We start from the raw sequence: 27416 nt of genomic DNA, 5'->3' as shown, positions 1-27416 counted from the left end.
TCTCGCAAGATTCAAGATGGTGGCCCCCAAACCTCGCAATATTTTGTGAGAACCAAGATGGTGATGCTCAAACCTCACAAGATTACCAAAGGTGGTGGCGCCTAGGGAATCAGGTAGGAGGGGCGACCAGGGACATCCTGCAACATGCTTGTGATGTGTTTTGATGCCCTAAGGCATTGTGACACACACTTTGGGAACCCCAGGCTTATAATATTAGTCTATGTCTGCACATGCCTGATCTCATCTGATCTCGGAAGCTAAGCAGGGTCAGGCCTGGTTAGTACTTGGATGGGAGACCGCCTGGGAATACCGGGTGCTGTAGGCTTATACCATAGTCTTTTGAGACTGAAGGTTGCCAACCAACCACTCAGAAGTACATCCCACTGAGTTATATGACTTACTCCCAGTATTGTCAGGGCAGCAGAGGAGGATGGCCCTTGCTTTCCCGATAGCAGAGTGGCACGGGAGTGTAGGGAGACAGCACAAGAAGCAGGCAATCCCAAACAGAGCCAAAGGAGCAGACACAGGCTTGTTTGTTGTAGAAACATGTATTGGTAAAGGAGCAGGCAGAAGAGTAGTCAATCAAACGGTCCAGAAGTCAGGGGTACAGAGAGGCACAGTCATGACAAGCAGTCCAAGTCACAGAACAAATCAGCAGCACAACACGCAGAAACTCCACTACAGCAACCCACATTTGGTGTCTGCTCTTGCCCCCATATATACCAGGGCCAGCCAATCAGATAGGGCGACCTCATAGTCACAAGACAGTCTTGTGACCCTTTCTGATTGGCTGTCCAGTTGTGCATTGCACCACTCCACCATAGCCTACGTGACTCTGCACACATCTTCCCAGGTCACATGTCTCCCACCTAACACAGGTGCAGTTGATTGCTAATCACACACACCTATAGTTCTGCTGTTCCTTTATTGCATTTCACACAAGGCCTGGACATCAAGGCCCCTCCTGCCACATCCTGGCTTACAATAATTCAGGGCCTGGGATGCCAAAGGCCTGACAAGAATGCATAGTGTTGCAGCCTTAGGCCTGTTGCATGAAACTAGGGATAGGCAGAACTACACTGATGAATTTTACTGGTCTTGTAGAAACTTATTTGGCTCTCTTTGAAGATGATCAGATTTTTATTTTGGGGAAGAACCCCGAAATTTCACTTTTTAAACATTGTGCTGCCCATCCTATAAGCTAGCCCAAGACAAGCTCACTAACGTAAAGTCTGAAGTGTGATAGTGAAGCAACAAGTTAGCTAGAATCTCATGGTCCTAGGGTTCCATGAAAACCTGCTCCAGAATGTCACTAGTCCTTTTTTGGAAACTGTTTTGAGAGTCCATCAAAATTCTAAAAATGTTTCACCTGAGGAGAAATATCAAAATGTACTTTAGATTTTTCTTTAGGCAAAACTTGTCAACAAGTTTTTAGGGAAAATCTCATAATTTTCCTCGACTCCCCTTCCAATTCCTCAGATGTTTGAAAAAAAGTTACTATCTAAGATTCCATTTGGACAAAATGTTAGTGGCAACTCAGAAATTAGTTGCTGGTTAACTGAGTGTTTCCTATGAGAAAAGTTCTGCTAAACTGAAATGTTTATGCAATGGATTGTTTATAGCAGGAAATTACTTAAAGATGCTTTATGAGCTTTATTTGCATAAACGTTCTCCACAAACTGAGATTTACTTCTTCCTAGTCTAGTAGAAAGCATGAAAAATCCAAGAGGTATCATGTTTAACTGCAGAGACCTCAAGACTAAATCAGATCTCTGCATTTCTAGCAGCAGAAGGCTTCAATCCATAATCTTCACTACCGACAAATGCCACTGCAGTTGCACGCTCTGAGAAAAAAGGTTCTCTGAAGCCCCTTGTATCCTACCCTATGCAAGAGTCTGCCTTCATTTCATGTGGCTGGCAACTGGAGGCTGAGTCAGCAGCCTACAGTTCTGAGGCAGAGAGCTACCTTCCCTGTAAGAGTGTTCAGACTGGAACAGAAGATGTGTGGTCTCTAATCCTAGCTTGATGAGGCATTCACTGGGTGAACTTGTGCCTTTCACTTGAGATATCCCATTGATATAAGAAATATTAATGGCAATGCTGGAGATGACTGTGTAGTCTTTCTCATACTAACTGCTGAGCTACAAGTTCAGCTGAATGATACTATGAAATTCTTGCTGGATAGTATTACTTTGTTTGGAGGTGTGTTTGTGTGCATCTCACATGTGAATGTTCCCCCATATAAAAATCCACACCTATAGAAAGCTAGGGAGAAACGTTCTAATCTTCCCTGGTGTTCTAGTGTTTTGTTTTGTTAAATACATGCAGAGACTAAATTGTTAAATGGAAGAGTACTGAGACACAGTGGCCTCGCTAGGGGGATGCAGGCACCGGGTGACATGCATGGGGGGGTGACACCAGTACTGGCCAGAATTTTAAAAATCTTGGTAATTTTGAATAGTACCATCATGTTAAATGGGTGAAGCCTATTTATAAGCTTGAATTCCATTCCGTGACCCAGCGAGATTAAGAAAAAAACGGGTTGTGCTAAATTCCATAGAGTTAAGCAAATACACTGCAGTCTGACACTTGGGGCTGGAAGGAAACTAAGGCAGCTGTTATCAATCCCCTCCCCTCTGCTCCTTTGCCCCCCCCTCCGCCCCTCCTCCACTCTGTACTCAGCCTGCTCCATTGCCAGCTGTCCCCGATTCTTTCACAGGTGGGATGCTGAGCTTTTAAGAGTCCAGTCCTATGCGTTTCTACTCAGAAGTAAGTCCCATTGTAGTCAATGGGGCTTACTCCCAGGAAAGTATGGATTGGATTGTAGCCTAAATCTCCTGCTTTGGCTTGCTAGGAAGACTTGCTTGCTGGGCTGTTTTGTCTGTGTCAGTTGGAGCAGGAGAGCCTGCACCATCTCAGTCTGGGGGGGGGATTGGGCAAACACTCCCTGGGTTTTTTAAAGCAATCCCCTCTGTTGCTACCCACACCTGTGTGTGTGTGTGAGAGAGAGAGAGAGAGAGAGTGAGTGAGAGAGAGAGACAGAGCATTCCACCTTGCTGCACATGCTCTGGCTACAGAGGTTTTCCGCCCCTCTTCAGCCTTGGCTGGTTCAGGGGCTCCAGGAGTCTTACTGTTCCTTCGAAAGGGGAGCCTCTTCCATGGCCCCAGGGCTATTTCCCTGCCTGTGTAAGGCGGAGCCTTTTGCAGTGTTTTGGGCTGCCTGGAAAGAAGATCGAGAAGCCAGTGCAGGGCAAAGGAGGCAAAGGTGTGTGCAACTTTCAGTTCCCCCCACCCCATTCTGCTTTGGCTTGCTGGGAAGACTTGCTTGCTGGGCTGTTTTGTTTCTATAGGCTGGAGCATGGAGAGCCTGCACCATCTCAGTCTGAAGGGGGGGAATTTTTTCTCAGTCTGAAGGGGGGGATTTGAGACAAATCCGCAGATAAAAAATCAGTGGTTGCACCTGTATATAATTCGATGCAAAATTTCATACGGAATGCAATGCAACATTGAAATATCTCTTTTCTATCAAAAGTTATAGCCCAAAACCCAGAAGTGGCAGGGCAATGGTGCATCACCATGCCACTTTCTGGGGCACTGCCCTGCTCACAGGGAGGAGATCCATCATGGGGGGGGGCTTTTAACTGTTTGTGACCGTATTGGGGGAGGTGCAGTGATCTGCAATCAAGCTGCAGGCTCCGTGCTGAGATGCCATGTGGAAGGAAAAAAGCGTGAAGTGTAAAGTTTAAGCTGGAAATTTAAGATAAGCAAGTGTTAATATTGTCCCCGGCTCTGATTTGGCTAAAAGCCCTGAATATATTGGAGGCATTAACGAGAGACTTTTTAAGGAGGTTGAAAGTGCTCTTTTTCTCTGTCGTGGAATAAATTGGTGGTGGATTATAATTACAACTATAACTTGGGTATGAACTAAAATCCAGAATTATTCTTGGACATAATTGGATATAAATATAATTCTCATTAGATTTGAAAGAGCTTTGTTTTCTCTGCACCAGAGATGGTGAGACTGTTTTCTTTCATTTTGTTTTTCTCTTCGTTAACCGCACTGGACTGTTATCTGCAAGAGGTATGTAAGGAATGCAGATGGCAGAGTACTAATGACATGGTGGAGTGGTGGAAGTGAGGAGAATAATACGTTGCGGACATCTAGTGGACTAGAGAGAAATTGCAAAATGGACTCTGTTCCAGAAATGTGGATACAGAAAATCTTGATTAATATGGAGAGATTGCTTGTTATGGAGCAACAACAGCTGAATTGGTCCTCGCAGATTCAAGCCAGTCTGGAGACTCTTTCCCAAAGATAGATGTCTGTAAGGAACAATTGGAAGATGTGAAGAAACAAGCAGAAGATAAACAAGGGAGTGAAAAAGCAGACAAGGAGGAAAATGAACAGGATGATCAACAGGATGAAGAAGAGGCACTGGTGGAGATTAAGAAAGATAAGATGGACAGAGTAACAGGAGTGCACAAATCACAAAATTTGTTGGAACAAGAAGGAGAAAATATATCCCAGTTAACTGGAAGAATGAACACACCCTATATAAGAAAGTGTGGATTTATCAGATTCTGTTATAGAGATAAATTATTAAAGATATTACAGGAGAAAAAATTGTAAGAAAGAAAGAAAAAGAACCTGAGGGGTAATCTGAGGGTTAAAGAAAATTGGAGGATTTATTCAGCTAATAACAATGATCCAAATTTATTTGAAGAAAGAAAAAAAAAGAATATGTATGAAATTGATAAATATGAATTAGAATGTATTAAAAATATATAGCTGGAAATGTAAATGTGTGGAAAAATGGTTTTATATGTGGTTATTATGTCAAAGAAAAAAAAGTGTAATTAGATTGGAGAATTAGATTGGAGCTGAAATAGCCAAGGTGATAATTTTGGTAATTAGATTATTTTGTTTTAATATTAATGAGCAATTGAAGTTAGTTTACGCTTCAATTTTCTAAGTGCATATTAGAAAGTGCATAAGCATAGGGCATTAGGGAAAATTTATTGTATATTATATAAATAAATGGATAGATCAATAAGAGGTAGAAATAGATGAGTAAGTAGATTAGGAGATATAGTATGATTAATTAGTAATGGTATATGGTATTTAGCACTCCTAAATGTATGTTATATGTTTGTGTGTGTTAATAAATAAATAAATAAATAAATAAATAAATAAAAATGTATTGAACTATGTAACTGATTGCAAATTATATAATGCATACTCCACAGAATTCTACAGCAGAAAAAAAAGGACTTAATAGGCCCTCAGTGTGATTCAGCAGGACCACAGCTGGGATATTGCACTCACTGCTGGACATTCATTAGCAGGCAGATATTGACAAGCTGGACGGGGGTCTGAGAAAAATCAACAGAAATAGTCTGGTGATTGACGAGAACAATTTACGAAGAAAAGGACAGTAACATGAACTATCCTGGTATATAATTAACCCATTTCAGCACAGCAAATAGATCAATCATTGCTATTCACAAAGAAAGGACTCAAGTTCTGCTCTGAGAAGGAACAGAGAACTTAACAGCGTCTTTCTGGATATCGTCATCGTCATCAAAACTTGCATGCCACCATTCCATCTTGGGAACATGCCCAGGGCAGTCTGCAACTTCATGACATTTTTAAAAGCACAACATATAAGAACAAACAAAAAGAGTACCAATGAGAAACAAACTACAGGCACATCAGACTTTCTCACCAACATATATTGAACGATGAACCATCAATATGTAAAAACAAAACAACAAAAAAAGCAATCCTCTTGCATAGCCAACATACGTGGTTAAGGCTACACGGACAGCAAAGCAAAGTATGGGGAGCTGGGGTTGCCTGTAAAGTTCTCCCAAGCGAGGGTCAGAGAAAAGTCAATCTCAAATGAGAATGACTTTGAACAATTAAGGAGGATTGTTCCCAATGTCCTATTTCTAGGAGGGGGTGGAGGAATCCACACCAGGCCTGCCTTTTTCCATGTCGGTTGGCCCACTGCTAGGTTTGGACACAAAAGCAGTGGGCAAATCCATATTTTGGATACAGCAGGTCCCAAGCGCAAGCCCCATAGTATACTACATTAACAGAGTTTGAATTGTAGAAGGTTGGACATTTTTCAAAGAGCCAGAGAAACAAAAGCGGCCGTTTTTGACCTTGTCGGAGTGACTATAATGTGGCTCACCATCACCTCCAGCCTCTGACTGTCAAGCTGTCCTGCCTGCCCAGTTGACTGAAAGAACTCATTTAAAGTAGATCAGGTCATTGGCATGAAATTCAAAGAGAGAGAGAGAGAGGGGAGATAAGAGTGATGAATGGCTTTAACTAGCTCACAGTCCCATGCCATGCAAGTGAAGGATAGGAATGGCAACATATGCTGGCAAGAGCACAAGACTAGGACGGGGGAGAGCCAGAGAAGACAGATTGCAGGGGGAAGTGCAAAGAGGATAGTAATATAGGTGACAAGCTTGTCTAACACGTTGGCTTGTTCACCTCCCTCATCCTCAATGCCTTTTCTCTTTGCTGGAGGCCCCAGTTCAGTTCCTAATATTCACTGCTGAGGTCTGTGCTGGCAATGGGAACAACAGGAAAATGCTGCCCTACAGCTTCCATTTCTGTGTAGAAATCTGGAGCAGCTTGCTGGCAGAAGATGTGGCATCTGGCGAGGCTGGGCTGGCTAAGGTCAAGCACTTACTAAATGCCACACACGAATGGCATGCCAGTTTTTCAAATCCGCTGTCCCAGCTGCTGGCCTCATGGTCTGAGTACTTTGGGAGGGAAAGACAAAAAAATCCAGAGGTCAAACGGTGGCATCATCTGGATTTGGACTGTCGTACCACACCAAGAATCAGAAAGAGATAGTTTGTATCTGCTTCTGCATGCAAAGATCTAAAGTACGCAGGGATAATTTCTCTTTCTTCGTCTCCAACTCTTTCTGCCACACCCACACAATTTGGGAAAGAAAAAAAAATGCCTGCCTAAGAAATGTTACTTGAAATTCCATCACACATGGAGTATACTTTCTCACATCCGAGTAGTAAATACAAATGAGCGGTTGATGGTGATGGACAGGCAGAGCTGGGGGTTCTTAGCCAAACCTTGGCACTGTGACTCCCATGGTACCCTCCACCTAACCTGTGATGATGCATTGGGGGGATAGCAATAGCCTGATATGGAAAATTCAGGGATCAGCCCAGCCAGGGGCACCCTTTAAAGGGTGGGGCTGTTGGCCAGTGTCCCATCTGATGCCACTCTCAGGGGATGCTCACCTGTGGTAAGTTTGTCCTGCAATAAAATTGTCTGACCTGTTCGTGTGAGCCCACTCATTGAATCAAACTACCCACCATTCAAGTGGAAAATTGGCATTTGGGACACTGTCGCAGATGCCAAGAGGTTTTGGAATGGCCTTGCCACAGTGTTACAGTTTTTTTCACTAAATCATTAAGCAGCAGATTATTTGCTTCCCTAGACCAGCTTCATTTCACATCAAAACTCAATTTTTTAAAAAACACAAGAAGCTGCCTTAAACCGAGTCTGGCCTTTGGCTCATCTAGTACTCATCATCATGCCAACATTGACTGGCAGTGGCTCTCCAGGGGTTCAGAGTGCAATTTTTCCTCTGCCCTAGGTGGAGATACCAGGGATGGAACCTGGAACCTTCGGCATGCAAATCAGGTCCTCTGCCACTGAACTACAGCCCCTTTTTGTGCAAGAAAGAACTGTTAGAACTGAAAGAACTGTTTAGAACTGTGCAAGTTCTAAATCCCCTCTCTAAAAATCTTATATTGCCCTTAGTTAGGTGACTCTAGCTGTTTTATATGCCATTCTGAGTCAGGTTCATAGCATAGGGCTAGGTTACCGCATATAGCTAGGGCCCACAACAGATCTCTTCCATTGAACTAAAATGGTGTTCAGTCTAGTACTGCAAATATCACCTTTATACTGTACTCAGTCAAACCATTGGGTCATCCAGCTCAGTAGTGTTGACATTGACTGACAGCAGCTCTCCAGGGATATTCAGACTGATTTTTTTTCTCTCCGCCCTATCTGCAAATCCTAGAGATTGCACTTGGGACTATCTACATGCAAAACATTTACCCCTGCTAATTGGGTAAGAGGCACTTTTTCAAGTGGGTGCTCCTTTTTTTAGCAGGGGGAGAGTAACTGGCCCATCTCACCCCAGCAGTGTCTGTTCTAGTGGCTGTCTGCTGGTATTCTTTTGCATCTTTTTAGATTGTGAGCCCTTTTGGGACAGGGAGCCATTTAGCTATTAAATTTTTCTCTGTAAACCGCTTTGTGAACTTTTAGTTGAAAAGCGGTATATAAATACTGTTAATAAAAAAACATGTACTCTTCCACCGAGCTATGATCTATCCCCTGTTGCCCAGGTAATAACTGCCAGGGCTTACTAAAGATCACACAGCAAATAATTAGCAGTTTGGTTTTAATGCGTTTCTAAAATGTAAGCCTATACATGCTTACTCAGAAGTAAGTCCACCATGTTCAGTGGTGCTTATTCTCAGTTCAGGGTTAACAGGAATACAATCTAAATCACATTAAAAAAAAAAATTCTGGAACAGCCACACTTTCTATTTTTGCTGAAATGTGAGGAATGCAGTGAGGCAAACACTTTCTGCATCTGAATGCTAACGAATAACCCACACCTGATTATGAAACTCCAAGGGTTGATTTCTCAAGCACAGAAAGGGTAATGAGTTATAATCGCTAATAACAACGGTGCTCTCACCCTTGGAGCGCTTCGGAACTGTTGCCACACAATCCTATGGTTTGAAAGTATGTTCATTCCAATCATGGAACAGATTGTACATCTAAGAAATCAGCACATGGCCAAGGCCACTGCATAAATCAAGTCCAAAATGAGCGTTTTAGCATTAGATTTTCAAGTGCCAGGACCAACCCCTGAACTATTCCAGTATCCTGAATCATGCAGTAGTAATGATGTAAATCCCTGTAAATCCCTGTAAATCCCTGTAAAAGAGCCATGTAAATCCCTGTAAAAGAGCCATTTTTCATCCTCGGCGATTTCAATGCTAGAGTTGGTGCTGATAACAGTTCATGGCCCACTTGCTTAGGTCAGTTTGGCACTGGGAGGATGAACGAAAATGGCCAACGCCTGCTAGAGTTTTGCTGTCATCACGGTCTCTGTGTCAGCAACACGTTCTTCAACACAAAGCCCCAACATAGAGTCTCTTGGAGACATCCAAGATCAAAGCACTGGCACCAGCTCGACCTGATCCTCACCAGATGCTCCAGCCTTCCCAGCATCAAGATCACACGCAGTTATCATGGTGCTGCCTGCGACACTGACCACTCCCTGGTGTGCAGCAGAGTGAAACTGCAAACAAAGCGACTGTATCACACGAAAAAGGAAGGAAGACCTCGCATTGATACCAGCAAGACCCGGGATCAGAGAAAAGTGGAGGAATTTGCACAAGCGCTTGAGGAATCTCTTCCAGGCCCGGCCGACGCAAACGCATCCAACAGATGGGAACATTTCAAGAATACCGTTTACAACACTGCCTTGTCCATATTCGGCAAGAAGACCAACAAGGCGGCAGACTGGTTTGAAGCCCACTCTGAGGAGTTGACACCAGTCATTGAGGAAAAGAGGAGAGCTCAAGCAGCATACAAGGCCTGTCCCAGTGAGCGCAACCTGCAGGTCCTCCGAACTGCTCGCAGCAAAGTCCAACAGACTGCCAGGAGATGCGCTAACGACTACTGGCTCCAGCTCTGTTCCGAGATACAGATAGCAGCTGACACGGGCAACATCAAGGGGATGTATGATGGTATCAAGCAGGCCCTAGGTCCAACACAGAGGAAAATTGCCCCTCTGAAGTCTGCCACAGGCGAGGTCATCCAGGATCGGGCGCAGCAGATGGAACGCTGGGTGCAGCACTACTCTGAGCTATATTCCAGAGAAAATGTAGTCACCGAAGAAGCACTGAACAACATTGAGTGCCTGCCTGTGCTGGAAGAGCTTGACAGTGAACCAACCCTAGAAGAACTTCACGTGGCCCTGGACTCCCTTGCCTTTGGCAAAGCACCTGGAAAAGACAGCATCCCTGCTGAAGTCCTAAAATGCTGCAAAGAGATCATCGTCACTGAGCTGCATGAAATCCTCTGTCTCTGCTGGAGAGAAGGTGGAGTACCTCAAGACATGAGGGATGCAAACATCATCACGCTGTACAAGAACAAAGGTGACAGGGGTGACTGCAACAACTACCGCGGCATCTCTCTCCTTAGTGTTGTAGGAAAGCTGTTTGCCCGAGTTGTACTAAAGAGGCTCCAGGTACTTGCAGAGAGCGTCTATCCAGAATCGCAGTGTGGATTCCGAGCCAACAGGTCCACCACTGATATGGTATTCTCCCTTAGACAACTGCAGGAGAAATGCAGGGAACAACGACAGCCACTCTTTATAGCCTTCATAGATCTCACAAAGGCTTTCGACCTGGTCAGCAGAGACGGCCTCTTCAAGATTCTCCCCAAGATTGGATGTCCACCTAGGCTCCTCAGCATCATCAGATCTTTCCACAAGGACATGAAGGGCACTGTTGTCTTCGATGGCTCCACATCAGACCCTTTTGACATCCGAAGTGGAGTGAAGCAGGGCTGTGTTCTTGCACCAACCTTGTTTGGGATTTTCTTCGCTGTCCTGCTGAAGCAGGCCTTTGGAACTGCAACAGAAGGCATCTATCTCCGGACCAGATCAGACGGAAAGCTCTTCAACCTCTCCAGACTGAGAGCAAAATCCAAAGTCCAGCTGAAATGTCTGCGTGACTTCCTCTTTGCCGACGATGCAGCTGTCACTACCCACTCTGCCAAAGATCTCCAGCAGCTCATGGATCGTTTTAGCAAGGCCTGCCATGATTTTGGACTGACAATCAGCCTGAAGAAAACACAGGTCATGGTTCAGGATGTGGACTCACCTCCCTGCATTACAATTTCTGAGCATGAACTGGAGGTTGTCCATGACTTTGTGTACCTTGGCTCAACGATCTCCGACACTCATTCTCTCGATACCGAGCTAAACAAGCGCATCGGTAAAGCAGCTACCACGTTTTCCAGACTCACAAAGAGAGTCTGGTCAAGCAGGAAGCTGACGGAACAAACCAAGATCCAGGTCTACAGAGCTTGCGTCCTGAGTACACTTCTGTACTGCAGCGAGTCATGGACTCTTCGCTCACAACAGGAGAGGAAACTGAGCGCTTTCCACATGCGCTGCCTCCAACGCATCCTTGGCATCACCTGGCAGGACAAAGTTCCAAACAACACAGTCCTGGAACGTGCTGGAATCCCTAGCATGTATTCACTGCTGAAACAGAGACGCCTGCGTTGGCTTGGTCATGTCGTGAGAATGGATGATGGCCGGATCCCAAAGGATCTCCTCTATGGAGAACTCGTGCAAGGAAAGCGCCCTACAGGTAGACCACATCTGCGATACAAGGACATCTGCAAGAGGGATCTGAAGGCCTTAGGGATGGACCTCAACAAGTGGGAAACCCTGGCCTCTGAGCGGCCCGCTTGGAGGCAGGCTGTGCAGCATGGCCTTTCCCAGTTTGAAGAGACACTTTGCCAACAGTCTGAGGCTAAGAGGCAAAGAAGGAAGGCCCATAGCCAGGGAGACAGACCAGGGGCAGACTGCACTTGCTCCCGGTGTGGAAGGGATTGTCACTCCCGGATTGGCCTTTTCAGCCACACTAGACGCTGTGCCAGAACCACCTTTCAGAGCGCGATACCATAGTCTTTCGAGACTGAAGGTTGCCAATACTAAATGATGTAAAGAGAGAATTTCACATTAGCTCCTTTTTGCCTCGGTAAAAAAATAAAGTGAATTGTTTTTGTAGAAAATTGGGGTTAATGGCAGTCTGAAAAGCCATTAGAGCCAGAGGAGACATGCAAGAGCAGGCATGGAGGCTCAGCTCGGTGAAAAACCCTACAGACAGGTGACAGTGATACATTCCCTCTTCTTATGGGAGTCACAACAAAGCTGGAGAGATTCCAAAAAATGAGTTGCGGGTGAAGAGGAAACAAGAAGGAGGTGTTGGCTAGGAGGCAACAAGACTAGGGAAGCTATCATGGAGAAAAAGAAAAGCAGAAGGCTGCGGAACTTCCTTGAGCCTCTGTTTGACACTGGAGTGGGAGCCCTGGATCAAGAATCCTGAGTCCTGACACAATCCCCTGACAGTGGATACCTGCAAATTTTAACCAACTACACCAGGGGTGTCAAACTCATGTCATACAGAGGGCCGAAAAGCATTCATGATGCCTGCTGAGGGCCGGATGTGATGTCATTACACAGGAAGTGATGTCATTAAACAGGTCAAAACCAGAAATAAACACTCTGTTCTCATGCAGGAACTCATTACCAGCTAATGACAGGAGAGAAAATACACAAATCTTGATCATATTTCAAGATATTGGAGAGCCCAATTATCATGTGGGCCACCCTTTCAGCAGTGTCACTTCAGCATTGTTCAGCAGCTGAGAGCCCGAGAGCTAGACAGAAAGCTTCTGCGGGCCACATCCGGCCCCCGGGCCTTGTGTTTGATACCTCTGAACTACACAGTTACCCTCTGTTCAACAAAGTTTAAAGATCTGGGCGCTCTGGAAACAGGGTGGCTGGATTCATGGACGCTCTGTCAGCTTGATGATCCCAAGGGACACTGATAATTATCACATGGCAATGGAGATAATGATACCATGTAAGCTAATGAAAGCAAAATGTGCCTGAGACAGTAAGCATTCAGACAACCCTACTCTCCTTGCCTACTGTGCAGCCTGTAATTTACTTAACAAAAGAAATCATTTGAAGTGCTGAGAGGTTGTCTCACATACATGAACGGTCAGGGAGGGAGGGAATGCCTCAATTAGTTGCAGTGCAAAACAAGGACTTTGTTTCTTTCTAATCTATTGCCTAATTTCTGCATATTGGCAATGCCTATCTTCCATCTGCATGCAGGAGAAGCTGCCTGTTACATGTGTCTGTGCTCACTAGTTAAAGTTGGAAAAACTTTGAAGCATAGGTGATGAAACACAGGTTGCAATCCTAGGCACTCTTCCCTAGGAGCAAGTCCTGTTGAACTCAGTGGGACTTCCTTCTGAGTAGACACGTGTAGCATTGTGCTGACAGCAGACTCTCTCCCATGAAGTTCAACGCATTCCACTCCAGTAGACTGCGGATGGAAGCAGCCGTACATAGCCAGCCCATCCATGAAGACAACTGATGTTGTCACCTCAGGCAGCAGATGGATGGAGAGTGCCCATCTCTGTACACCGACTTGCTTTCATTGCTCCTCCTCCCATGCCCTGAATGGGAAAGGGAAGAGGAATGTGGGGGGAGGGGGAGCAGGAGAGTGCTGAGCTAGAACTGCAAAATGGGACATCAAGTTGGAGGAAGCATTTGGCTTGCTGCCTCAGGCACCTAGAGGTATTTGGCCAGCCCTGTAGCCAGAAGCACACTAATCTATATGAATGATAATAATCCTGGGATACTTGCTTCCAATGGAACCAGACAACATCTCAAGCAATGGTGGTCTATTCTGCAAGCACTCACTTGTCCTTCATTGGCAGAGGTGTTCTTAAACATTTTTAATTTTTAGCAGATTTCATTTTCTTCCCCAAGGAAAAAGTGCAGAAAGCAGTGTTATGTGTTTTTATTTCATCACAACAACAACAAAAAACCTCTATTCATTGGTAATGTGCATCTGTGGTAGCATCTTCCCTAGAGTCTTGTTTACTGGCCTGCTACCTACAGTATGCACTTCTACAGAAAAGGGCATACCAGTGTCAAGAAGTGAGGTGGCAGTAATTGAATCTCTCACGGAAGATGAAGTTGTTTTGCAGCAGTCCCTTGCTCTGCGGGTTATTTATGTCTGCCTGAAGTACAACTACTTTCCATTTTTGCTCATCCCCACATATATAGTTCCATCACTGTTCCCTCTAATAGCAAGCTCAGGCATCACGTGAGAGGTGCTAGAAGGTGATCCAGAGTCATCCAAAAAGAAGATAGTGGTTTCTACATATTCAGGGGACTTCCCAGGTCCTTGGTAGGCAGAAAGAACATTTGAAAGAACAAGATTTTTTTTAAAGAAACAAAATCCCCAAATTGCCACAAGCCCTTTATGCTTCTAGGACCAGTGTGAGTTTCAGGACTGCTCAGAATGTTGAGTGCATATACAGGTAGCACATGTACAGAGCGCATATAAAAGAGATGGCAAAATGCTAAATTCATTTCATTGTCTGGAGAGGGAAATTCCTGCCTGTTCCTGCCAACGTTTATGGGGTGAGGACACACTCTGCAGCGGCCCTATTTCAGCGACGTTAAAATCCATTGTTTTCATTGGACAGCACTTATTCTCACCGCAGGGGAGAAGGGGAAAAAAATATAAGGATCTGAACAAACCAGAAGTCAAACAAGCTGTGTTAATCTATGAATTGACAGCCCAATCCTGCACTCCCGGTGCCCAGAGTTGCAGTGGCGCCAAAACGGCTGCCGCTGCAACCTGCGCGCTTTGTAGGCAGTGCTGGTGGCTCCTCGGGAGAAGGGGACTTTCATCCCCTTCCCCGGGTAAGCTGAGTAGCTTAGTTATAAAATTAAAATACATAATATATATTACAATAACATTCAAAAAACAGTAAAATATCATGACTATATGAGCAATACAGGGAGGTGAGTCCACATCCTGAACCATGACCTGTGTTTTCTTCAGGCTGATTGTCAGTCCAAAATCTTGGCAGGCCTTGCTAAAACGATCCATGAGCTGCTGGAGATCTTTGGCAGAGTGGGTAGTGACAGCTGCATCATCGGCAAAGAGGAAGTCACGCAGACATTTCAGCTGGACTTTGGATTTTGCTCTCAGTCTGGAGAGGTTGAAGAGCTTTCCGTCTGATCTGGTCCGGAGATAGATGCCTTCTGTTGCAGTTCCAAAGGCCTGCTTCAGCAGGACAGCGAAGAAAATCCCAAACAAGGTTGGTGCAAGAACACAGCCCTGCTTCACTCCGCTTCGGATGTCAAAAGGGTCTGATGTGGAGCCATCGAAGACAACAGTGCCCTTCATGTCCTTGTTTACAATCCTCAGATTACAATCTCTTGTTTACAATTGTCCTCAGATTACAATCTCTGAGCATGAACTGGAGGTTGTCCATGACTTTGTGTACCTTGGCTCAACAATCTCCGACACTCTTTCTCTCGATACCGAGCTAAACAAGCGCATCGGTAAAGCAGCTACCACGTTTTCCAGACTCACAAAGAGAGTCTGGTCCAACAAGAAGCTGACGGAACATACCAAGATCCAGGTCTACAGAGCTTGCGTCCTGAGTACACTTCTGTACTGCAGCGAGTCATGGACTCTTCGCTCACAACAGGAGAGGAAACTGAGCGCTTTCCACATGCGCTGCCTCCGACGCATCCTCGGCATCACCTGGCAGGACAAAGTTCCAAACAACACAGTCCTGGAACGTGCTGGAATCCCTAGCATGTATTCACTGCTGAAACAGAGACGCCTGCGTTGGCTTGGTCATGTCGTGAGAATGGATGATGGCCGGATCCCAAAGGATCTCCTCTATGGAGAACTCGTGCAAGGAAAGCGCCCTACAGGTAGACCACAGCTGCGATACAAGGACATCTGCAAGAGGGATCTGAAGGCCTTAGGGATGGACCTCAACAAGTGGGAAACCCTGGCCTCTGAGCGGCCCGCTTGGAGGCAGGCTGTGCAGCATGGCCTTTCCCAGTTTGAAGAGACACTTGGCCAACAGTCTGAGGCTAAGAGGCAAAGAAGGAAGGCCCATAGCCAGGGAGACAGACCAGGGACAGACTGCACTTGCTCCCGGTGTGGAAGGGATTGTCACTCTCGGATTGGCCTTTTCAGCCACACTAGACGCTGTGCCAGAACCACCTTTCAGAGCGCGATACCATAGTCTTTCGAGACTGAAGGTTGCCAATAATAATAATGAGTAATAGCTCATTAAAATAGCTACTCTAAAAGCAAGGGTAAAAACATTCAGTAAGCTGCAGACAGATAGCAATCAATCATTGCTTAGAACAACCTAGGGGAAGGCCGTAAAACCACATTAATAACACCTATAGACCTAACTAAAAGCCAATGGAAATAAAAATGTCTTGAGCCCCTACCAGAATACCATCAAGGACAAGGCAGTTTACAAATCCTCCAGGAAGAAATTCCAAAACCTAGGTGCCACCACTGAGAAAGTCCTTCCTTTAGAGGCCATAACCCTCCTCCCCTCCAAGAAGGGGTGCCACCTGCAAGAAAGCTCTCTCTGATGACCTAAAAGAGGCGGGTCAGATCGTGTGGAAGAAAGCAGTCCTTCAGGCAATCTCGTCCTGAGCAGTAAAGGGCTTTAAAGTACTAGTACCTTGTTGGGTCCAGAAATGAACTGGTAGCCAGTGCAGCCCATGAAGCAACTCAACTGTCCAACAGAATTGAATTTCCAGGTTCTGATTCCCATATGAACCGCTGCATTTTGCACTGATTGCAGTTTCTGAACCACCTGCAAGGTCAGCCTCACAAAAAAAGAGCACTGCAATAATCCAACAGTGATGTCATCAATAGGGTATGGACCACCATGGTAAGAGCCATCCAACTCAGGTACAGCAGCACCTGACGCACCAGCCAAACCTGGACATAAGCACCCCAGCCACAGCCACCCAAGCTCCCAAGTTGCGTACTTATTCCTGGAGGGGGAGTACTAACCCATTCAGAGCTTGTGGATGAACCAAACCAGTTGAAGGTTTCTGAACCAGGGCAACCTCTGTGTTGCCCAGTTTTAATATCAGCTTGTTGGCCCCCATCCAGACTCAAATAGCCTCCAGACAGCACTCTGAAAACAGATGGTAAGGAGAGAGTGGGTGTCATCAGTATATGTTCTAACCCCAAGATAATGACATCTTCCAGGGTTTCATATGGATGTTGAAAAGCATAAGACATGACACTAACATACCGAAAATCCAACATGAACAGGCTGAAACTGTCCAGTCGATTTTTAGATTCCATGAAGGAAATCAACCATATGATTTAATGTAAGAACATAAGAACAGCCCCACTGGATCAGGCCATAGGCCCATCTAGTCCAGCTTCCTGTATCTCACAGCGACCCACCAAATGCCCCAGGGTGCACACCAGATAACAAGAGACCTACAACCTGGTGCCCTCCCCTGCATCTGGCATTCTGATATAGCCCATTTCTAAAATCAGGAGGCTGCACAAACACATCATGGCTTGTAACCCTTGATGGATTTTTTTCTCCAGAAACTTGCCCAATCCCCTTTTAAAGGAATCCAGGCCAGATGCCGTCACCACATCCTGTGGCAAGGAGTTCCAGAGACCAACCACACGCATGTCCCCTGGTTCTGGTGTTATGTGAGAGGAAAAAGAGCATCTCTCTATTCAATTTATCCTTCCCATGCATGATTTTATCATACCTGCCTTTGTCAAAAGCTAAATTGGCATATCCTATGCCATGATCTGTGGACAGGGAGGGTGGGAGTGCCAAACTTTGGTATCAACCAAGAATAGGTTGGCTTAGAAGCAAGTATCAGACTCTTCTAAATGGGAGACGTTCAAACTTCAATTTATTTTTATTTAATTTTTTTAAAATTTATCTGGGCATTTATATGGCTCCTTTTCGCCTCCTAAGAGGTGACTCACACTACGATGAAACGAATTCCAACCAAAACTTTATAAAATTATACCCTCATGTCCACCTTCTTCTCTCCCTAACCCCCTCTTTTGTTTAACATCCAGCTTCTGGAAGACAGGAGAATTCAAAAAGCTTGATTTTAACTTTGTCACTGTGTTGTTGGTCTTAAGAAGATAAGTATCTTCTTGATTTTAACTTATCTTCTTAAGACCAACAACACAGTGACAAAGTTAAAATCAAGCTTTTTGAATTCTCCTGTCTTCCAGAAGCTGGATGTTAAACAAAAGAGGGGGTTAGGGAGAGAAGAAGGTGGACATGAGGGTATAATTTTATAAAGTTTTGGTTGGAATTCGTTCTTTCCCTAATGGACTGATGCAACTAGCTACAGCTTTTATAAGTAAAATTAATAATAATAATAATAATAATAATAATAATAATAATAATAATAATAATAAAACTACAGACCTGCCATATCTCTCTCTTATGTTGCTAAAAACACATTGTGCCTTTCCATCCAGTTCACATTGTATAACTGCTATCTCCGTGTCAAATAAACAATGCCTTTTGGAGCACTGCAGCAATTTGGCCAATCATAATGAGGAAGTGGGAGGGAGACCCCATTTGGGACTTGAGAGCTTCCTGAGTGCTGGTATAAGAGCCCTAATTAATGACTGAAGATGCTACTGCAGGCCCACCCTTGTCATGAAGCACAGCCTAGGAAGAACAAACAGGTTTGTTGTCTTGAACATGCAGCTGCCTAAGACTCAAAGCCCTCTTCAACTGATTGTTAAAGTGTCTGGATCCCTGACCTAATCAAATGGAAAGCCTATTAGCCTTTCTCTCTTTAGCAAATGTTAACCTGGAGTGCAAAGAAAATGTAACCAGCTTCGGTATAAACCAAGAAATGAACCAGAAAATGCATCAGGAAGCATGGCCTCTGCATGTGCGTGTGTGTATGTTGTTTTAAATATCATCATGCTGAACTAACCTGGAGGGGAGACACAAAGTCATCTTGCAAAGTAATCTGAAGCAGAGCAAAGTAGCTATTTGTTATGCTCAGGCTGTCAAAATGGTGATAGGAACAGGGCTGGAAAGCATAAACACGCTCCCAAAACATAACAAATGGCCCAATCCTATGCGCTCTGTAGGGTGGCAGAATTCGTGTTCTGCCATTGTAAATGGCACACCATTGAAGAGCACATTGACGGGCCTGGCCCATGCCAGAGCAGGTAAGGGGGCAGTTCAGGGGAGGTTCAGGGAGGGCAGGAGGAAGCTCAGGGGTCGGAGGGAGTGGATCCCAGGAAAAGTTGCATGTGCCAGGATATTATCCCCTTTTTTGCAGCCCAACACAACATGACACACCCCCTTCCTCTCATCATTTACTTACCTCTCACTGGCTATTGAATTGTTAGGAGGTTCAAAAGGGATGAGGGCTACAAAGGCAACAAGTTGTATACCAAATTGTAAAGTGGGGCACTAATGTAGGTTGATTGAGATCGGCTGGTCGATCCATCACTTAATCAATGGATCAACAAATACTGAGAGGTATGACTGCAGTCTCCACAATGCTGTTTGTCTTCAGTTGACTGTTGCAAGAGACTAGATATCAGACTAGGTAGACCATTTGTAATGAGCCAAAGTGCAATGAACTGATTTGAGGTACTGCATAATGTATACCGTCATCCATGTGCACCTGCTTGCTCACCGAGATCATCTGAGAGGGCTCTCCTATGTATGACACCCTTGATTGAGACCAGTTGGGCAGTAGCAAGAGGGAGGACCTTCTCTGTACTGGCAATACAATTATGGAACTGTAGTTCCATATTTCTACAAACTGAGCTTTGGAAGAAAAAAAAAAAACCTATTGGTGGTTTTCCAGTGGAGTCAAAAAACATATTTGTTTTGTTTGGCTTTTGTATTATAATAAGGCTCTGTGTATGTGTGTGTGTGTGTGTGTGTGTGTGTGTGTGTGTGTGTGTGTGTGTGAGTGAGTGAGGGATTTATGCTGCTAATTTAACTGTTCCTATGGATTTATAGCTCCATGTTTTGCAGCCCATTTCTAACCCACGCTGGAACGGGCACGCCATCTGACCTGCCCCATATCCAACAGGTGATTGGGGCTGGCCGCAGCTCAGCCCAGAGCAAGGGCAACTGATTCCCCTTACTCCAAGTAATGCGGCAGCAACGCCAATGAGGTTACTTGGATCTGCACCACCTAAAGAGGTGGGAGAGGAGTTAGGATCCGGCCTAAGTGCTGGATCCTGGCCCTCCCCCCTGCTTGGCCTCAGGCACCCACCTGCCCTCCCCCCACCCTGGAACACCTCTGTTTTGCCCTCCCCCCACCCTTCTCAGACCCCTGTGTTGGCCCAATATGGATGGCACAAACTTACCTCTCTTCCAGCACAACAGTGCAGGAGGTGGCCTCCTGACTCTGGAGGCGGTGCAAAAGTGCCTTATGGCACTTTTGCAACACCTGCAGGTTGGCACAAGGAACTTGTACCAGCCAACGGAGTGCTTAGGATTGTGCTCTTACTGTTCTATCTATGCAGGATCTATTTTTATAGTTTTTTGTTTTCACTGTATGCTGCTTTTTGATTGTGTTTCTTATTGTATTTAGTTGTGCATTCTCATTGTTTTCTTTTGCAATTTTATACCTTGGGTGCCCCTTTACGAGAGGGAGAGGTGGGGTAGAAATGAATAAACAAATAATGATCTTGGTTATGGTCATAGATAGCAAATGACTCCTGGTGCCTGCCTCCTGTATAAAGAGCTTGGAAGCAGGTATCATCTATGCGTAGTGGAGCTGAGCACAGAACACGCTATTGCATTCTAGTAAAGTCCATTGCTATTCCTAGCAGGTTTTCCTGAGGATGTGTGTAGTTTTGGACTTTCATGCAATCATTTTATTTTAAAATTGTTTTCAAAACTATGGAAGGCATTGCTAACCTCTCTCCCTCTTTCTCTCTCTATCTCCCCCATGCTACACTGTCATCATTTTCATTACAGCCAGACTCTGATGGAGTCAGCCACATTTAGTGGCTCAAACCCATGCAGGAGGCTTCTGCAATTTTGGAAAAGGTGCTTGATTGGACAAGTCAATTGTGTGCATGTTGCCAAACTCATGGAAAGTGAAAGAGGGACATTTAGGTGGGCTAAAAAAAAAATGGAAAGGTGCTGTTGCACTCCATTACATCTTCTCTTGTTATGTCCAGGAAGTTAAAATAGACACAGACAGACACACACACTGTTAGAAGGAACAAGGTATAGGAAGAATCTCAAAGTTTCTCAGCAAGTTAAATGATGTTTGAGGAATTGGAGATTATTGATTAATAGCTGATAATTAATCTCAAGATTGAAACAACAACATGCCTTCTAAAATGACACTTTATTTTAAGGCTCCAGAATATGAACTCCTCTGATCCGACAGGTGTTCCTTCGGTATATGGCAGAGTACAGAGTGTGTTGTGATGGGTAAAAAGCTATCAGAAGAACAGCACTTTGCAGAGAGAGAAAATACCATGGCACAAATACTGCACTGTTTTGTGGGATCGCTCTACCTCCCTGTGATGGGCACACATGCTTTGCCCTCTTGCTGCTGTGCTGTTTCTGCTGGATTGTGCTCTATCAGCACCTGAACTCAACGGCCAGTCCAGTGCAATGATCCTGCCAGTCTGGGCAGGAATTGGTCTGGAAGGTGAGAGGAGATGGAGGTTGAGCAGAAAGAGCCAAAGATGCCAGAAGGACAGCCAAGCTTACACATCCAAGTTTGTGTCCACACCATGCAGATTCTTCCCAACTAGGCTTATGCTGCCTCCCACCTTGGAGGCCAGAAATGATCATGGGAATGGGAAGATGAGCTCAGCCAATAGCTGCTTTGATCACTGCTTCCACTCGCTAGTCTTCCTCATGGAGAAAGATTCCAGAGCTGCTCTAGGGAACAGGACCCCAAGTGAATGATGGGAGATGAGAGATGCCGCCCCCTTGCTTATTCATTCACCAGGACATTGAGGCTGCTGATGCGGCTGTGGAGAGGAGACACTCTAGCCCAGCAGCCTCTTCTTTTCCATGTCCTCTTCACTCCCTTCCTCTCCATCCACCAAGTTATTGCTGCTGAGAAGAGGAGGCAAGATGTTCTCTCTAAAAGAGCATCCTCCTCTTCCTCATCTACTCCTGACCCCCCCCCCCTTATTCTGAAATTCAGTGTGGAGGCAGCAGCTATTCACCTGCCTGTGGACTGAGTGCAACTCCACTGCCATTTTGCAAACTACAGGAGTGGGGCACAAGGGACAAGAGATGATAAGCCCAGCATTTGGCACCCTGCTTCAGCCACCGGAATATCGTGGGCTGCTTTTGAGCACAGACACTAAGGGAGACATGTTGACTGGATTGCAGTGGGCAAGTGGGCTTATATGGGGAGTCAAAATAAGTGCTCACGTTGACATTAATTATTGCACTTACGGTGTATAGCTATTTAAGAGACTATTTTATTTCCCACAGCGGCCCATTTTTAATTGCAGCTGACTTTTGCAATGACTGTTATTATTTTAATAAGAGGAATGGGAAATGTATTATACTGACTCATGACTAGGAAAATGCCATCCACCCATTTGACATGGTGAGGTATGACTAAACAAATGCATAGTCTGAAAACAAATGCAATATTTTCAACTGTAGATCGCTTTGATGATTGCTGAGGAAAGAAAATGATCATTTTGACGTGGAAAAAAAAAATCATCCTAAGGAAGTAGTTCCCAAACTAGTGGGCTGTGACCCACCAGCCTGGGAAGCACTTCTTACTGGTCCCTTAAGGGGCGGGGGGGGGAAGGCAGAGACTCGATCCCCAGAAGGGATCAGAGGGGTTTTTTTTTTCAACTTACCTCCCCCTGTGCTGTCCTCTGGGGGGTGCCCTGCAGATGCCTCTGTAAGGCTCCCCAAGCCTTAGAAATGTTAAAAATACAAATTGGAAACAACTTCCGCACTCCCAGGAAGCTGGCACTCCCCTTTGTCCCTGGCAGCAGCATGATCCTGGGAATCGTGTCACTGTCTTCTTCCCACCCTTGCAAAGACTTAGTGCTTCCCAAACTTCCGAGTAAAAGTTTGGGAACCATTGTCCTAGGGGAAAACAATTTCACACAACAATGAAGTTGTTATGGAATTCACTCACACAAGTTATGGTGATGGCTATTAGCTTGGATGATTTTAGAAAAGGATTAAACTCATGGGCAAATCTACCAGTGGCTATTATCTATGTTAGCTAACATACCTCTGAACAGAGGGGTCATAGGCAGTTGCTCTGCATGCATAAAATTCCTGCCCTACCTGAAACCATGAGAGCTACTGCCAATCAGTTAGACGTAGGGCAGCCCAATCCTAACCTGCATGGAAATAGGCAGGACAGCTGGCCTGTGCTGTATCCAGCACAGGGTTTGAGGTGGATCCCACACAACTTAACTTCCCCTTACCCTGTGTTGAGTGGCAGCCACCTCAATAGGGCTGCTTGGATCACTGGAGCAGATCTTAGCAGCCTGATGTAATTGCTGCTTAGGAGGAAGGTTAGGATCCAGCCACCAGTGGCTGGTCCTACCCCCCTCTTGGGCCCAGTCTGTCCACTGACCTGCCCACCTCCAGCTCAGTCCCCACCCAGAAACGCCTCCATTCCGCCCTCCCCCGCCCTCCCCAAATCCCCACGCTTGCCTCCCCAGGATCACCATTCTGGAATGGCATGGAGGATGGATGCAACCTCCGTGGGCTGGTGCACATCCTAGCTCTGGCCTGGACAACCCTCATGGCATGTTCATGACACTCATGGGCTGGCATGAGGGACTTGTACCAATTCATTCCAAGGTCAGAACTGCACTCTTAGATTGACCACTGGTTAGTCAGTACCTTCATACCTTTCAATACTGGATGCTGACAACAGTAAGGCCAACAACACCTTTAGGCCCAGCTTGTAAGTTCCCAAGGGCATGCTGTTGAAAATGCAATGCTGGATGAGATTACCTTAATCTGAACCAGCAGGAAAATTCTTGTGATCACCTTCACAATGCATGTACAATATTCATCTGTGAATCTAGTGTTTTCTATGCCTTGAGGCATGTTTGAAATGCAGCCATCAGTGTCCAGGTTTCAAACAGCACTACTGCTTTTGCCAATAACAGGGGGGGGGGGAGATGTGATGGGAACTGCGTTGAATTGTTCAAGAAAGCTCCTGAAACTTTAATGTGTTGGACCACTGCTTTTCTTTGGGACATAAACAAATTTTGCTTCAGGCTAGACAAGGATACCCACTTTGATTTCTGTGCTATGCATTGTGTCAGCACTGGCTACACACTTAGACTAAAAGAAAGCAGAAAATCAGCCAGAGATATTAGGAGAAATGTGATCCCCCTTTGAGTCCTAGCCCCTAGGGATATGTCACATCCTGACCGGTTTAGACAACTCACTTGCAGGACATATAAATGATCTCTCACATATTATTCCCAAAGTGATTTAAGAGCATGTATATCTTAACTTTATTCATTTAAGGACACAATTTCACATAGCCTTTCATAACCAAGAGGAAAAAGATTGCTACCTGAGACCAAACTACTTCATGTCAGCATTGAATATCCACAACAGATCATACCATTACATTCTAGTGGAGGGGGAGGTTTAAATTGACGACCAGGATCAATAGCCGGAAGGACACTTGAAAAACAGAATAATACATCCCTTCCTTTCTCCAATTCTCCCGTGTGTCTTGTGCATTTAACAACTGCCATGTCCGATTACATCATCCTGACATGAATTAAGATAACAGGGATTTGGGTGGTTTTCTACAGCAAAGGGTTTTTTATGATGGTGTTTTTATGTTGCCACTGACATTCAGCAACGTCCAGGTAATTGTGTATGTGCTGGTACAAGGCCTTTGGGACCAGCTTGACCTTCTGGCAAAACATGTAGGCATGCCTGGAAGCAAAGAGCCAGGCTGCCAGGGTGCGCTTGCCAATGTCAAAAAAACTGGCTTTCCCGAAACGCTGTAAGAGGAAAAGAACGGTAGCCCTTGCCAAATGGCATCTCTTGTCGCAAGCGTGACACAGGCTGGTTTGGATAGTTACTAGGGCTGCAGAAGCCAAGTGCTATTAACAAGGGGATAGAAGACGGCAGCCGCTCACTCCACCCACCCAGATGGAACAGAACGGCTCTCAGATGGGAATGGATTCTAAGCAGGAGCAAAGAATGCCCAAATGCAGGGAAAGGAATATCATGGCACTAAAGAGAACTGTTTCTCTTACTGGTTAATCCATTCCTCAGAAAGATCTATTCCTGGAAGCTCTTTATAGAAATGCCAGCATGAATTCAGAAGCAGAGCAAGTGTAATATAGAAAGGAGAGGAAAAAAAAAATATCTGTCTTGTTCTGTTACTTGCAGAATGTAGTTCTGCAGCTAGGTGGCAATGAATTGCAAAGAGTGACCACGGCTCAAGGTTCAAAAACCTAAGGTACTTTAGAACAGGCACTGAAATTGCTCCTAAAAGAAAATTCAAAGAGAATGTTAAGGCACAAAAAGGCATTTTTAAGTCAATGATTTTTTTTTAAAGTGGCTTCTGCAAATGATTTATAGAATTTTGACAAATGTTCAGAGAAAGACAGAAGATGGTGCTTGGTGGACTCTAGGCTGCAGCCAGGGTCGGGGAGAGCTAACAGCAAAAAAACTTATCTTTGATCCTGTGGCTGGATCTAGAAAGTGTAGCGGGTTAGCATGCACTTGTGTTCTAACTCAGGGTTTGGAGGAATCACACGTCAGGGTACCACACACTCACAGACAGTGGTGTGTGTAATCATAGTCTGTGACTGAGCTCAGTGATGCTGATGCGCACAGCATGCACAGCAAGCAGAGGCATAGGTGGCCCTCCAGTACCCGAGGCCATGACTCATGACGTCACTGCCTTGGAAGTAGCTGACCCGGAAGTAATTGCAGTGATGTGATGACATCACCATCAATTACTTCTAGGTGATGGCACACTTGCAGTGATTACACATTGCCCTGAGCAGCCAACAGCCTTTTTTTTGCCTTTTCCCCTTCCTTTTCAAGGAGAAAAAAGGCAAAAATAGAGAATGGCTACTCAGAGCAGCACACAACCACACTGAGAGGCCAACCACTTATTTTTTTTTTCTCCATTTTGGGAAAGGCTTGGTACACATAGCCCTGTACACACCCACCCCCAGCTCCACCTTAGCTATGCCACTGAAACCAAGTGGAAATACTGCTGCTGATTTATTTAAAAAAGGGCAACCAGACCAAAATTTTAAGCTATATGATTGTGGCAACATACCTAGAGGACAAAAAACCCCAATTGTCCAAGTCATGCCTTGGTATTCACCCTCCCCCCCCCCCCCCAAGTACAATTCACACAATCACTCCACACCACCTGTAGAAGTCTCAGCATCCCGAGACTTTTAAAAGAATCCCCCTTCTGGCATGTGCCTGTAATTAAATCTCAGTCCCCAACCACTGTCGCTGTAAGTTATATATCCCTTGCAAGGTTCACCATTAATTAAAGCAGGGTTCTTTCCAATTCTCTGAGCCATAGCAATGGGAAGACCAACGGAGGGAGGGAAGTGCAATATCAGGTTTTCTCAAGGTTGGGTGCATGGAGTGTTAAAAGTCCTCTGTAAGATGAAGTTTCAAAGCCAAAAAGTGCATGTTTGTGTACGCGCGTATCTCTTCTTTACGAGTCAGGAATTTGAATTTAGACTGAAATCTATCAAACTATGATTTTGTATGACCCAGGGAATTAAATAGTAGCAATTTCAAATGGTTTTAGTAGGCAAAACTAGAAAGGAAGGAGGACACATGGTTAAGCCAAATTCTACCTCTGCATAGATTCACTGTAGGACTTGGAGAGGTCAAGGCCCTATGTAGTGCCCAAGTTCATAGGGTTTTTAGCTGACCCATGCCAGATTTAATAAGAAGAGAGCCACTGTCACTCTAACCCAGCTATTTTCAACCTTTTTCATTTCATGGCACACTGACAAGGCACTAAAATTGTCAAGGCACACCATCAGGTTTTTGGAAAATTGACAAGGCACACAATGCTGCCAGTGCGGGGGGGGCTCACATCCCCCATTGGTCCTACTAATAAATGACCCTTCCCCAAATTCCAGCGGCACATCTGTGAGCCACTCATAGCATACCAATGTGCCACGGCACAGTGGTTGAAAATGGCTGCTCTAACCATTGGGAGAAGAGTCATGTCAGTCACAGTCTCAATTTAAATGGCAAGGGAAAAAAAAAGGAGAAGATGGTTCCCATCCACTATGGGATATCCATGATGCTCATCTGGGGCCCACTGGGTACCTCTTTGGACAAGTATGTGCATTCTCAAACTGGGCCAGTTGTCGCACATGACTTTTCCTTTACTTTTTTCTGTTTAATACATCTGTACTAAAATTGTTTTAAATCACACAGGTTGTTATACAGGGTTATAAATTGCTTAAAAAATATCTGGTTGCTGTCATAGTCATCCTCCTCCATTTAACCTTCTGTCCAGAAGCAACAGCACTAACATCCTTCCGAAGAGGTAAAGCACCAACAACAATAATGCTGTGAATCTTATATTTATGTTAAAAGGGGGGGGGGGAGAAGGAGGCAGTGCTCAGCCTGCCTGCTCCCTCTGTATGGAAGAAGGAGAATGAATGAGAATAAGAAAAAAGCTGTAGATATGGCTTTCTCTCAACTACACCAA

The 27416-nt window shown here is 45.1% G+C and overlaps 1 protein-coding gene and 1 pseudogene across 13 annotated transcripts in view; one reads left to right on the top strand and one right to left on the bottom strand.

Moving 5' to 3' along the window:
• NRXN3 (neurexin 3) overlaps positions 1 to 27416 on the bottom strand; it is a 1424661-nt gene that overhangs the window by 209200 nt on the left and 1188045 nt on the right. The window lies entirely within an intron of this gene.
• Positions 204 to 325, top strand: LOC136637362 (5S ribosomal RNA; annotated as a pseudogene).

This window comes from Tiliqua scincoides, chromosome 1, assembly GCF_035046505.1.
Source record: "Tiliqua scincoides isolate rTilSci1 chromosome 1, rTilSci1.hap2, whole genome shotgun sequence".
NCBI classification, from domain to species: Eukaryota; Metazoa; Chordata; class Lepidosauria; order Squamata; family Scincidae; genus Tiliqua; species Tiliqua scincoides.
This window is presented reverse-complemented; position numbering and strand designations above follow the sequence as displayed.